A 15,785-nucleotide genomic window follows, 5' to 3' on the forward strand; every position below is an offset into this window, starting at 1 on the left:
GTACCCACTTAAACCACAAGTTTAAAAAAAAGATAAGTTGTAATAATACAAACAATAGGTAATAATTAACATTATCAGCAAATTTCAAGTTTATAGGTCAACTGGTTCTTCCATACAATTTTTTTAACAAAAGCAAAAATGAACAAAAAGATACTCTCCGGCGGGGAATCGAACCCCGGTCTCCCGCGTGACAGGCGGGGATACTTACCACTATACTACCGAAGATGTTGACTACAGTAGTGAATTTTTTAAATATGTTTTGCATCCTACCATAGACTAATTAATTATAAACTTGTATTTAGATAAAAAATAAAATATTTTGTAATTTATTAACATATTAGTTTAAAAATAGATACCATACTTAAAGAAAAATTAAGAAAGATCAATAACTGATTAAATTAGGATGGAACGATAAAAATGGTTTTTAAACGTATCACCTATTATTTATGTCACGTCAATGTCACTGTCAGTCAAACAAAAAAGTCAAACAAAAATAGAAATGACGCCGACGCCGTAATAATGAGTTGAAGTTTTTAATTTTGTCTGAACAATATCTAAACAAAATGAGTGAAAAACTAAAGGAACTGAGGGAACGATCACAAAAGAGAAAGAAACTTTTAGCACAAACTGTACGTGGACCGAATATAACCTCGAACGTTTTAGTGCACAGTGAACGTTTGTTTGACTTTAGTTCATAATTTTTGGGTTGCAGCTTGGTGTTTCGAGTGTGAGTGAGCTAAGACAGGCTCTTGGGACTTCTAGCGATGTGCCAGCGAAGAAACAAGCGGTATCCGAGGGCAGCGAGGAGAAGCCATCGTCAAAAGACCAGCCCGATGGTTTGGTGTATACGGACTCATCAACCTTCCTCAAGGTGGGTTTACGACATGTTTGTTTAACAACTAGTGTTTATCCGCGGTTTCACGCGCGTAAATCATTAGATACAATACAGCAGTTAAATTGAAATGGAAAGCGTAAAATTTGTAGTGTGGTATAACTGAGGCTCCCCATGAGGCTGACATAGTCACATTCGGTGTACTAAAGCCTCGTTAAAATACTAGATTAAAAAAAAATTGAAATTTCGGGATTTTACAAAATCGAAAATCTCGTGTCGTGGTCTTTATGGACGTGACATTATTAACAGCAGCGCCTAATTTCGGATCTCCATACCCACATGATGAGATTTCGAGATTTTATCTCGATCCTCTGAGAATATTGAGATAAAAAGTAGCATATGTATTATTCCAGATACACTCCAAATTTTATCGAAATCCGTCCAGTCATTCTAATGTAGGATTTTCCGAAAATTCCAACGTGGTTTTCATTGACATTGCATTAAAAACCACCATGCCAAATTTACTCTAAGCCTACCAGTTATTTCAAAATTGTATCCCTATCCCATAGGAATATGGGGATAAAAAGTAGCCTATGTGTTATTCCAAATGTCCAGCTGTCTATGTACTAAATATAATCCCGATCCGTCCAGCCATTTTAGCATGAAGGAGTTACAAATAGAGATGGGCCGAATCCTGGTTTTATTATTTTTGCTAATCTGCCAGGTAACCGGCAAAATTACCCGGCATTAAAATGCCTTTAAAATCCACCGCTCGGAAGGGCTAAGCGGTGCGGGGTGAGACAGAGAGTGTGACTTGTGTTTTTACATCACAATCTGCCGAATTTGAAGTTTGATTATTGATTCACTTGACATTAAAAATTTAACAAATTAATACTTTAATAAATGGATCTCAATGACTAGTTACTATAATTATAATAATGATTAATAAATGAGAATTAAAGACTTGATTTGATACTAAAAAAATTTAAAATTATAAGTTGATTTAAAGACAAAGCTTGCGCTGCTAGGCAGACTTGACACCCCACATTTCAGTCTACTCGTGACCACGGCAACTGTAACATTGCCGAAACGTCGAGGTAAATATTACTCATGTAAAAATAGTGTGATTAGTCCCGTTTATGGTATTTTGACTATGAAATACCACTTTTTGATCATTACTATAAGTTTTTTTACTTTCCGGTATCTGGCCCAGATAGAACCTACAGAAATATCCGCTATTCACCCAAATAGTAAAAATGGATGGATAGGCCGGATACTGAATACTGGACAGATATCTGTTGCATCTCTAATAAATATTATCACACTCAAGTAGTAGAGTTCAACAAATATTTTAAAGATAGTTTATGTATTAATAATTTTTGTTATTGATATTCATCATTCATCAATAAATAAATAGTAAATTTGCACATGCATTACCATTGTCATGCACTTATAGGGTTCATGTTTGACTATAGTAACATATTTAAATCAGAGTCGCACTAAGATCATGTTCAACCCAATCAAGTCAGTCAATTGTACATGCAGACATGGTTCAAGGAAGGATATCACCGATCGTTGCATCAAATGCTTATCTTGGAATTTTTGGAACTATGAAGACTTGGCAAATATGACCATAATTATGATAAGGAATGGCATGTTTGGATTGAGGGTGAATGATCACCTGCCCAGCATTTTGGCAAAGAATATTGGAGGCGATTAAAGATCCAATTTCGCTGGAAGATGGAGAATCGAGCCAAATGAAACTCTCTACGAGCCTATGTTACTGAATAACAGGATCATCATCATCATCATCAACATATTTTAAAGCACTGAGTTGTAAAAGAATTTTTTTAATATTTTAAAGAATGATGTTGTGACTACGATATGCTTGATAGGAACCATAGAAAATAAATATTAACTCATATTGTGGGAAGAAATGGATGCAAACTCCGTTTGCTCATATCTTGCTTATTTTTGACCAAATTATTGATGATTTTTATGTTATTTTTTATTTTCAGGTTTTTATTACATTAAGAAAAGTATTCGTATTCGCTATTAAAATCAAAAGTAGGATTGCATGTTACACTAACCACATGAATCGCGTAATAATAATAATCTTCCAGCCACATTCGGATACAGCAACTACTTATTGTTATTATTATTGAAATAATACACTAGCAGCTCTTGCTCGAACTGATGCGTGTATATCACTGCACTGTTTACTTCCTACTATTGGGATCGTAAATATCATTTTCACACCTCTCCTTCAGAAAAGTAACTTTTCCTCCCTGACGAGAGGGAGCAAAGTGCAACTTTTCTGTTCAAGGCTTTTCTAAGTATTTTATTGCAAATGCCATTTTTTGAAGTTGATAATTGTAAGCCACGTCCATTTTCTATGCTGGTTGATCTTTAATAATATTTAGAATTTGTTTTTTTTCAAGTTTCTTAATGCTCTGTGTGAAAAGTTGTATGAGCCACTCGGGAGCAAAATTATTTTCATCTTGGGCGTTAACACTACACTTGAATCTCTCATTACGCTCAGGATTCTACTTTAGAATCCCTCGCTACGCTCAGGATTCTATTGTAAAAACCTTCGCTACATTCTGGATTCAATGTACGCCCTCGCCGTAAATACACCATTTTGCTCCCTTGTGACACAAATAACTATTGAATGTCATTTATCGTGCAGGGTACCCAATCGTCAAACCCCCACAACGACTACTGCCAGCACTTCGTGGACACGGGCCAGCGGCCGCAGAACTTCATCAGGGACGTGGGGCTCGCGGACCGCTTCGAGGAGTACCCCAAGCTGAGGGAGCTCATCAAACTTAAAGATGATCTCATCGCGCAGACTGCCACACCTCCCATGTATTTGAAGTGTGACTTAAAGGTAATTTTTACAATACAATACAGTACAATAACTCTTTATTGCACACCAACACATAGCAAGCAGTACAGAAAGCACGGTATATGCAGCGACGTGGACCGTCAAATTTTTTGGGAAATTGTTGGGTTATTGGCGTTATTCTTTAAATTACTTCTCTAGCTTATGACCTTTCTAACGATATGCACACACACACGATATAACACTTTGGAAAAAAATAAATCAGAGTCAAATTACGGGGGTATTCCGTCGCTAGGGCGGTAATTGTTCGGAGTCAGCAAGTAAAGCTACTTTATTTTTGTTCAACTTTCACGTTGCTTTTTTGTAATGGCAACATTTTATAAATTTTATTTCTAACTTCCGTTTTTTATATGGCAACCCGTGTTCCGGCGCGTGCCATATTGAATTTTTCACTTTTCGTATCGACCCCGTAACAGGAGGATCTAATATTTGTACAAACTAAGAGTAAAGAAACTCTTTCTATTTTTTATACATTAAAATAAGTGCATATGCATTATTTCGTGTTGTGAGAAGGTGTGGGCAGATTGAAGTAAGCTGCGGAGGCGAAAACAGTGGTAAACCGAGCTCGTACACTCGTAAGTAGCTGATGTGCCGGTCTTGATTGAGGCCTCACAGAGCATACACACCCTGAGGAAACCAGGTATGCGTATAAGCACTTTTCGCGCCCTCTTTCTATTTGTATAAACGGAATAACTAATTGTTTTCGAGAAACTTAGATTTCCTTTGCTTTCGTTTTTGATTTAAAATTTAGCTACAGTCCACTTTATTTTCATATTTTTATCGCCCCAAAACATTGATCCTTCGGCCGGATCGTGAAAAGTTACCTATTTAAAGCTAAAAAACATAATTTTATCGTTTTTTAATTTTCGTTCGAAATTTGAAGGTATACTTTTATTCGGTCGCCATTACAAAAGGAAGAGTGACTTGCTTTAGTTTGTATTTTTTTGTAAATTTGTGTTGGCAATATTGGGACACTTGTTGTCATAGATAACGTTCCTTTCCGATTCATTAATTTTGTTTCGTTAGTGTGGTAGCATTTGGCTACTGTCATTTATTATCAAATTGACAGTTGACGTTTGATGTAAACAGTTTGAGGTTAAACAAAGTTTATTATTGTCGTTATCGTTTCGTTGTTTTCGTATAAACTTTGTTTAATTGTTTGTTTCGTATTTCAATAAAAATGACGGAAAGTGAACATTCTGTGTACAAGTGAAGTGAAAGCCGATCAGAACATAGTCGAACGTGACTATGCCATGATGCGTTTGGAGTTTATGATGGGTACTGATTTGGTTGGCTATACAGAAAATGATCTAAAGCCTATTTCGGAGAGTTTTCATGAAGCTCAGCGAGCAGTAATTTCGAATTGTAGTGATAGTAAGGTGGAATTTCAAGTGACAGTGGATTTCGAGACTAAAATGAAATCGGTTCTTACGCGGTTACGATCACAACAATGTGCTCCTGTTAAGCAATATAATGAAAACATATCAGCCAAATTACCTAAAATTAACATAAAACCTTTTGATGGTAAACTGGAAAATTGGATTTCTTTTATTCAGTTGTTTAATTCGTTGATCCATAAAAGAGATATTCCAAATATTGAAAAGTTGCATTACTTGTTGACAAGTGTTCAAGGTACAGCATTGGATTTAATAAAAAACTATCCTATTTCAAATGATAGCTATATTGATGCATATAATGCTTTAAATTTGCATTTTAATAAAAAACGGCAGATTGCTTTTACCTACTATGAAAAAATGTTGTACTGTGAACAGGTTAAGTCAAAGTCAGGAGTGGAGTTGGAGCGAGTGCATCGCACATTCAAAGAAACTTTACAAGTGTTAGAGAAACTTCGTTTACCAGACAGTAATTTTATGTTGGTTCATTTACTTTGGTCCAAATTAGACAAGCATACACGCGAGGCATTCCAACTTGAATTCAACTCTAATGATATTCCAGACTTTAAAAAACTACAGGAATTCATTGAAAAGCAGATTCGTGCCTTAGAAGTAATGGATGTTAGGCCCATACCAAATCATAATTTGTCTAATAAATCCAACCATAGTGCAACTTTCAATCATCGGAAAACAAAGACAACTCTTTTCATTACATCATCGGCTTGTGAGTATTGTAATGATCAGCACAGTTTAGCCAGTTGTGATAAGTTTTTAAAGTTGGATGCAACTGCAAGATTTAAATTCGTAAAAAATAAGGGTTTGTGTGTTCGTTGTTTATCAATTAATCACAAGGTAAAACAGTGCCATGAGTCATCTGGTTGTAGTGTGTGTGGGTACTCGCACCACACTCTCTTGCATTTCTATAAATCAACATCAAAACCTCCAGTGGATGAGCCGGCACCACAAGTCTTGGTGAGTGGCCCATCAGGCACTAATATTGCTTTGACTACTGTATCAAATAGTAACACAGTGTTATTTGCAACTGCTAGGGTAGCAGTCAAGGACAGTGTTGGACAGTATCATCCAGCTCGTGCTTTATTGGATTGTGCGAGTGCATGTAATTTTATTTCGGAACAATGTGCTGAGCGCCTTGGATTAAAAATTAACCAAACTGGTGAGTCTGTCTCTGGGATTGGGAATGCTGTGGCTCAGCCCAGAGGGTCGTTGTTGTGTTCCGTGAAATCCATGGGGACAAATCAGACTGAATTTAATTTTGAAGCCCTTGTGTTACCAACTATTTGTGCTGATCAACCATGTCATATCGTAGATTTTTCTAAGTGGAATCACATAAAGGATGTGCGCCTTGCTGACCCAGACTTTGCAAATCCTGGACCAATTGATTTATTGCTTAACGCAGACATATTTGCATCCTCTCTTGCTAATGGTCGCAGACAGGGAAGTATGGGTCAACCTAAGGCTATTGAAACCATATTTGGATGGATAATTATAGGGGAGTGTGATGAAAGTCATTTGCAATCTTTCAATAATCGTCGTCGGAAAGATTGTTTTTTCGTTTCGAGTTCTTCACAATCTAATTTATCGTTGGACAGTTCTCTAAAAAGATTCTGGGAGCTAGAGAATGTTAGTAGTTCCAGTAAATCTATATTGTCGAAAGAGGACCAACTTTGTGAAGACATTTTCGTTGAGAATTTTCGTTCTACGAGTGAAGGCCGTTTCGTGGTACCTTTGCCTTTCGTCGATCCTCTGAATAGGCCTATATTTTCGAACACTCGGGAAACTGCAATGCGCAGACTCTTTTCGTTGGAACGCAAGCTTTCAAAGCATGCTGATTTTCGTGAAGCTTATGTTTCGTTTATGGATGAGTATGAGACGAGCGGTCACATGGAGGAGGTAGAGCAACCGTCTGTGGGTGTTGGGAATTTTTATTACATTCCTCATCATGCCGTTCTTCGTCCCGACTCTGTTAGCACACCGCTTCGAGCCGTTTTTGACGCGAGTTGTAGAGACAGTAATGGATTGTCGCTCAATGATACACTCTTGGCAGGTCCCAAGTTACAAGCAAACATCTTTGATATTCTTACTCGGTTTCGATGGCACAAAGTAGTTTTTACAGGTGACATAAAAGCCATGTATCGACAAATCCTCGTAGCTGATAAAGATGCAGAGTACCAGCGGATTCTATGGCGACGCTCTACTAACAGTCCGGTTAAAGATTACAGATTAGTGACTGTAACTTATGGAGTCAAATCTGCCCTTATCAAGCTCTTCGAACTATCGCGCAGTTAGCCCAGGAGTCTACAGTCACTCATCCTACTGGTTCGATGGTGCTTGGTAGAGATATATATGTCGATGACGTCGTCACGGGTGCTGACTCTATCGAGCAGGCTCTACTTTTAAGATCAGAACTTTCTAAGATTTTGTCGTCGGGTGGGTTCCATTTGAGAAAATGGACCTCCAATAATAAGAAACTTATCGCTGATCTCCCGCCCTCTGAGTTGTACTCGAGTGAATTTAAACATTTTGACGAAATTTCGGACTTATCGCTTAAAATATTGGATTATCGTGGCGTCCACAGATTGATTCATTTCAATTTGAAGTGTCAAGTCCTAGTGACCAAAGATGTACTAAGCGTACCATCCTTTCGAACATCGCACGCATTTATGACCCATTAGGTTTTTATGCCCTTCGCGTTTCATGCGAAATATTTAATGCAAGTCTTATGGTCATCGGGATCCATTGGGACGACGACGTTTCGGAAGTGATCGCCGCAGAATGGACTCGTTTTAAATCTCAGTTGTCGTTGTTAGAGTCTATTATCATTCCTCGTCGCATCGTTCATTCTTTCGTTTCGTTGCAGCTTCATGGGTTTTGCGACGCCTCGGAGCGCGGTTATGCTGCAGTTATTTACTGTCGTGTTGTTGCTGCAGACGACTCTACATTTGTAGAGTTTTGTTGTGCTAAATCTAAAGTGGCACCTCTTCGTAAATTATCAATTCCGAGGTTGGAACTGCAAGCCGCCGTTCTTTTGTCGGATTTAATGCTGTCTGTTCAGGAAGCTTTGCGGCCTTTATATCTTATTCAGGATGTCGTCGCCTGGTCAGATTCAAGCGTAGCCCTGGCGTGGATCAAGTCGTGTCCATCTCGCTGGAAGACTTTCGTGGCCAACCGTGTTAGTCATATTCAAGAAATTATCGCTCCTGATCGTTGGCGCCACGTAAGTACTCTATCCAATCCAGCCGATGTGGGATCTCGGGGTATGCTGCCCGCGGATCTGATTGGGTGTGAACTCTGGTGGAGAGGTCCTTCCTGGTTGCTGAAAGACGAACGCAATTGGCCTTCATCGTCACTGGACGAGCCGGCAAATGGCTCTACCTTGGAAGAACAGCGGATTTGTACCTTAGTAGCGTCAAACACTTCTAGTTTAATTGACATGCTTCTCGACAGGTTTTCTTCGCTTTTCACGTTAAAGCGAGTGTTAGCCTATTGTTTTCGGTTTTGTCGGTTGTTTAACAACAAAATTGTCGGATCTTTACAGAATTCGGAAACTACGGCAGCTCTCATGTTTTTGTTAAAACATGTGCAGCTCACTTCGTTTTCTGTAGAGATCACCCATCTTAAGGATGGTCGTGTAAATTTACTGCCAAAAAGCTTGCGCAAGCTCTCGTTGTTTATTGACGCGGCGGGTATTGTCAGGGTGGGCGGTCGCTTGGCGAATGCACCAATTAAATTTTCTATAAAATATCCCATATTATTGCCTCGCTCCCATCGATTGACAGTATTAATTATTGAAGAATATCATAAGAGATTTTTACACCCAGGTGCTCAAACTCTACAAAACCTTCTTGCGCAATCTTTTTGGATCTTATCGCCCAAGCGAGCTATTCGGGCGGTTGTCGGTGGTTGTGTCAAATGTTTTCGGGCTCACCCCGCGCCCGCTTCAGCTCCGCTTATGGGAAACCTTCCATTATGTCGTATTTCCAAAATAAAGCCATTTTCTAGTGTCGCCATCGATTATGGAGGACCTTTCGATATCGCTCTCGGACGTGGACGTGGTGTGAGAACGTACAAAGGCTACATATGTGTGTTCGTTTGTACAAGTACGAAGGCTATTCACATAGAACTCGCTTCGGAGTTATCGACGGAAGCCTTCCTTTGTGTATTGAAGCGGTTTATTGCACGTCGAGGTCGGTGTAACCAAATTGTATCAGACCAGGGTCGTAACTTTATCGGCGCTAGTAACTATCTCGGTCCGCTTATGAAGAGTGCTGCCAACGCACAGGAACTAAAGTTTTCGTTTAACCCTCCTGGTAGCCCGCATTTTAATGGTTTGGCCGAATCTGGCATACGTTCCATTAAGACTCATTTAGCTAGAGTCGTTGGAAACCAACGCTTAACGTTCGAGGAATTTTACACCGTCCTCACGCAGATTGAGGCCATGCTCAACTCGCGTCCTCTCACCCCTATTAGTACAGACCCGAATGACTTATCGGCAATTACCCCGGGTCATTTCTTAACGCTTGAACCTCTGTCCATCCTTCCGGAAGAAGACTTTACTGACCAGAACGTCAGTATCAGTAATCGCTGGAAATTAATACAGAAAATGCACCAAGACTTTTGGCATCGGTGGCATAGCGAGTATGTACACACATTGCAGCAGAGGGCTAAATGGAATAAGGTTAACACAAATATTCTCGTTGGTACATTAGTGCTGTTAATCAACGAACAAACTAGTCCTTTGAAATGGACTCTCGGTCGTATTTCGGCTTTACATCCGGGATCCGACGGAGTATGTAGAGTCGTCACGGTTCGAACTGCGACTGGTCATTACAAGCGGCCTGTCGTGAAACTATGTCCCTTGCCACTGTCAAATTAATTTTCGCCAGACTCATCATGGTAGAGTCATAGTTTTAGGCTAATTGTTTTGTTTAAATGTAATTTTTGTATCGTAAATACTGCATATTTAGGTGAGCGGTATGTTCAACTTTCACGTTGCTTTTTGTAATGGCAACATTTTATAAATTTTATTTCTAACTTCCGTTTTTTATATGGCAACCCGTGTTCCGGCGCGTGCCATATTGAATTTTTCACTTTTCGTATCGACCCCGTAACAGGAGGATCTAATATTTGTACAAACTAAGAGTAAAGAAACTCTTTCTATTTTTTAATACATTAAAATAAGTGCATATGCATTATTTCGTGTTGTGAGAAGGTGTGGGCAGATTAAGTAAGGCTGCGGAGGCGAAAACAGTGGTAAACCGAGCTCGTACACTCGTAAGTAGCTGATGTGCCGGTCTTGATTGAGGCCTCACAGAGCAGTACACACCCTGAGGAAACCAGGTATGCGTATAAGCACTTTTCGCGCCCTCTTTCTATTTGTATAAACGGAATAACTAATTGTTTTCGAGAAACTTAGATTTCCTTTGCTTTCGTTTTTGATTTAAAATTTAGCTACAGTCCACTTTATTTTCATATTTTTATCGCCCCAAAAACATTTATGTCGTTTTTTTTAAAGGTTGAACAATTTGAACTTTATTTAATACTTAACTGTGTTCTAGTAATTTTTTTATTTCTTCTAACTTTCTCCCTGTTCTAATGCACGCCCGACATCTAAAAAATTAACGATGTCTACATTTGAAATTTATGTCATATTAAAAGTGAGCTCCGCAATTTCTTATGCAGGCAGGCAATCTTCCCTACTCGGTTTTATAATGTCTTACGCGTTGATTGCAGCGGAAACGCATGTTTGGTAATGGGCTATCGCGAATGAATTCGCCGCAGAGCGCTAGTGTAGTGTGAGGTCCTGAAATGTCAAATCTCATAGTTTTTGGTGAGCTACCGGTTTATTTATAATTAAGATTTTTTTTTGTGAATATTTTACATAACCTGAAATTAATTATGGCAATTATGCTTACGGGGCAAATGAATGTCTGTGTTTTGAGACAGTTTTGTCTTTCGGAAACTTTTTGTCCTCCCTTTGTTCCGAAAAACGGAACTTAGCAACACTGTGGTGCTGGATATTTTTATGGTACGGTTTTTAAGCGTGTTTTAAATATGATTTTAATCTAAACTTTGTTTTAACGCCCGTAATAACAGACTCTGAAAGCCACACTTTAAAAACCTCACGCAACAGTGCGCCATCTAGTGAGAACAAAAAACGATAGCCTCATTTGATTTGCGTGGATTGTGATTGTTGGAATTAAATGTGCGTCAACCATTATGAACGCAGCGTTTATCGCATAAAACAACGGAGCGCTTTACAATTATTTTTAACCGACTTCAAAAAAGGAGGAGGTTCTATGTACCAATGTTTGTATTTTGTTACCTTATTAAGTACGCGAGACTTTAGGATAACCTTCTCTCCCAGAGGCACAAATTGTGCCGAAATCCTTTGATCCTGTATCCTGGGAGATGAACGATTAAAGGGGTTGTTACTGGTTATGTCCGCAAGACGTTCGACCTGAAAGCAGATGGGCAGCAAGTTCGACGTGGTGCTGGTGGAGCCGCCGCTGGGCGCGGGCTGGCGCTGGCCCGACGTGCTGGCGTTGGAGCTGGCAACAACTCGCGCAGCCGCGCTCCTTTATTTTCCTCTGGTGCGGACTCCGAAGGTAAATCATCATTCATCATCATTGTTCGATACAGCGCCATCTATAGTTAATTTGTTGAACTAGATTAGCAAATGATTGATGCCCGTTGACAATCATGCACCTCATTAGTTCAAAATAAACACAAATGTGGCGGCGCTAGTATCGTGCATCAATATTAAAAAAGGTTATGATTGTTTTTTTTGGAGTCTTTTGTATTTTTTATTTCAACTCCAAATTTGTTACTTTTACGGGTATCCCGTAAAAGCCCCAGGTCTCTTTTTCTGGTTTTTCTGTGCATCCATGTCTCAGTTTGTATTTTCGATATAAATAAGGTTGTTTAAGTTTGTTTGTCTCTGTTCCATTACAATCGGCTTCGAAATAAAAACCCAAATAATATCTCATTTTGTTCACCCAATTGTACAATCATCATCGTCGGTCTATCTTAGTCAACTGCTGGAGTTAAGCCTCTCCAATGAGGATTCTCAGAGGGGAATCATCGCTAGATGGCGTTAGCATCGTGAGGACCGTTTGAAGTTTGCTTGTGATTGGTTGAATTGACTCACGATAACTAACGCCATCTAAGCGAAGCTGATTTCAATTTTTCCACCCACCGGTTTAGATTTTGAGGGCGAGGACACTCGATTTTAATGAAATTTGCACTTTAAGTTGAATATTTTACAAACAAATCACTGAATCGAAAAAATCGTTTTAGCAACCCTAATAGTTTTAAAAGACCTATCCTGTTGGATGAAAAAAACCACCCCACTTTACGTCTATGGAAAGTAGTCTAAAAAAATTTTTTTTACAATTTTTTTTATTCTACCATTTGTTGGCATACTTTACATTTATATTCGTGCAAAATTACAGCTTCTAGTATTTGATATTCCGTGAGAAAAGCCCGTGGACTGACGGACAGGACAGACGCATGGCGTAACTTAAAAAGCATTCAAATCGGTCACCCATTTAAGAGCTACGATGCACACACAGACCCCCCAGACACACACACGCACACACGCACGCGCGCACGCGCGCACACGCAACACACGCACACGCACACGCACACACACACGCACACGACACGCACACGCACACACACACACACGCACACACGCACACGCACAATGTCGCACACGCACACACTCACACGCACAACGCAATCACGCACACACACAGCACACACGCACACGCACACACGCACACGCACACACGCACACCACAACACACGCACACACACACGCACACGCACACACACACGCACACACGACACGCACACGCACAACACACAACACAGCACACACGCACAACGCACACGCACACACACATACACGCACACACGCACACACGCACAACGCACACACGCACCACGCACACACGCACACACGCACACGCACACGCACACACGCACACACGCACACGCACCCACACACACACACGCGCGCGCACACACAGCACACGCGCGCACACACACGCACGCGCACACACACACGCGCCACACCACACATACACGCACGCACAGTGTCCGCCCGGATTGCTACCACCATCTTGCTCGCTAATCCTGCCGTGAAGCAGCAGTGTTGCACTGTTGTGTTCGGCGTGGAGAGTAAGACAGCCGGTGAAATTACTGGCACGTGAGGTATCCCATCATAAGGCCTCTAGGTGGCAACGCATCTGCAATACCCCTGTGTTGCAGATTTTATGGGCGGTGGTGATGTCTTACCATCAGGAGACTCACTTGCTCGTTTGCGATCCAGTCGAATAAAAAAAAAAGATAATTCTATGGCTTATAAGTTATATTATACCACGTTATACTATGGATTTGAATACGGCTTTCACCATCAGTTAAAAACAATTTCACGGAGGCTTATTTATATAAATGATACTACACCTACACTAGCGGCGCGCCCCGGCTTCGCGCAAGGGTATTTGGAGAATGGAAGCTGAAAATGTGAAGTGCCTTCGATTAGACCTTTTTTCTACAAAAATTGCATTATTAAGGCGGAACGGAACTCTAATATGTAATAAAAGCAATAAAAGTGATATTATCATACCAATTTTATCTGCAGGACTGGACATGGGTCGCGAATGCCTCAAGAAATGGGGGTTCCGTCGCTGCGAAGACATCTGCTGGATCAAGACCAACATCAAAACCCTGGGCACTCCAAAACTTAGAACACAACGCTGTGTTCCAGAGGACCAAGGAGCACTGTCTTATGGGCATCAGGGTACGGTCCGGAGGTCCTCGGACGAGACTTCATACATGCCAACGTGGATATAGACTTGATCATATCTGAGGACCCGGAGTTTGGCAGCACGGAGAAACCGATTGAAATCTTCCATATAATGGAGCATTTCTGTTTGGAAGAAGAAGGTATGATATAGTTTATCTACTTTTACAAATGTATGATGTTTTAGATAATACTAGCCTAAACTTACCTAAACTAGAATCCACCAGTAAATTAGGAGGTAACCATAATAAAATAAGCTGGTGCTCAACATATGTATACAATCAAATTTAAATAGCTTACGGAATCAGGCGTTACTTTGCGAAGGTCGCGATAAGCAAAGTAACTGTTTAGTTCATAAAACAAACTTATAAAATAACATTGGTGTGGCCGCAGAACTATGTAGATTAAATTATAACGTACAAACCAAAATCTAATAATTTAATTTAAAAAAAATAGTAATTATATATGACAAAATATTGAAATAGGTTTTTAATAATTGACTTTCGATACAAGAAAATAATATAAACAATTAGCCTATTTTGTGTGCCACTGCTGGACAAAGGCCTCATAACTGTGTGTAACGAATCCTTTACCTCTGCCCTCAGAATCCACCTATTCGGCAGAGACTCCACAATCCGCCCCGGATGGGTGACCATCGGCCATGAACTTACCAACTCCAACTTCAACGCAGAACTTTACGCCTCAAACTTCGTAGAGGGCGGGAGAGTACAGGGTGCACTGAACGGATCGAGGCGCTCCGTCCTAAGTCCCCACCTAACACCAACAAGGGGCCCGGCCGAGGGGCCGGGGGGGTTTCCGGGAAGGGGCCGGGGAGGGGCGCCATATAGGATAACTAGGCTTCTTTGTAATGGCACAGTTTTGACGGTTTTTATTTAAAATCTGGTAACAGGTATTTGATGGGAGTGCAATAAACCAGACTTGAATTTTTTGAATACTTGAGCCTGACAGAATAGCGAATGTTTTACATTTATGTTTGCTAGTAGAGTGGCGTCGTATAACTCGATTCCACCGGGTTGCATACCTAGAACTAGTAGTTTATTCACCATAGAGACTAATGACATCATCATCAGCCAGAAGTCATACACTGCTGAACAAAGTGCTCCCCCTCAGAACGCCACAATGAACGACAACTCGCCACTTGCATGCACCGGATGTCCCCAACTCTCACGATGTCGTCAGTCGACCTAGCGGGAGGTCTGTCAATGGCGTCAATGCTTTGTCTTCCAGTTCCGTGATCGCTACTCGAGGACCTTTTTCTCTGGACGGTTGTCTGTTCTTCGAGCGATGTGAATTCTTGCATATTCTTCGGGCTATGCCGGCATGACTTTAGTTCTTTGGCGAATTTCCGTATTCCGGATGTTCATACCAGCAGGGTAGTAATTATATTCCATACAATATTACTGCCTACATTTTATTAGGGTATTGATACACTTACTGAGCAAGTGACGTCAGCGATGACAAGTATGATAAGTTTGCGTACACTTACTCCGAAGTTGCATTCGAAGACATGCTCTCAAGGTGAATTTTCACCGGCGAGACCAGACGAGAATTGAAATTTGTATGGCGGCTCCCGCGAAAGTGTTAACTCCTGTTTACGTATTTCTTTTAAATAATTCTTTGGTATAATAATTTTACCTTTGTAACGTCGCAACCTGAACAACTGCGTCTGTGACACTTCTGTTATCATGTATTTCTTGCGCTCCCACATATATTTATTCGTTGTTAAACTCGAAATATTGAACAAATTCATCTTCTTGTGAATTTTATTTTGATTCAACTGTGCCTCTATGAAGAAGCCTTTAT

At 40.3% G+C, this 15,785-nt stretch overlaps 1 non-coding gene and 1 pseudogene across 1 annotated transcript; one reads left to right on the forward strand and one right to left on the reverse strand.

Moving 5' to 3' along the window:
- Positions 1–153: 153 nt before the first annotated feature.
- TRNAD-GUC (transfer RNA aspartic acid (anticodon GUC)) lies at positions 154–225 on the reverse strand. The gene has a single exon. It is a non-coding gene; the product is annotated as a tRNA-Asp (tRNA).
- A 270-nt stretch (positions 226–495) lies between these two features.
- LOC141440799 (N(6)-adenosine-methyltransferase non-catalytic subunit METTL14-like) lies at positions 496–14,983 on the forward strand (annotated as a pseudogene).
- The last annotated feature ends 802 nt before the right edge of the window (positions 14,984–15,785 follow it).

Source organism: Choristoneura fumiferana, chromosome 23, assembly GCF_025370935.1.
Source record: "Choristoneura fumiferana chromosome 23, NRCan_CFum_1, whole genome shotgun sequence".
NCBI lineage: Eukaryota > Metazoa > Arthropoda > Insecta > Lepidoptera > Tortricidae > Choristoneura > Choristoneura fumiferana.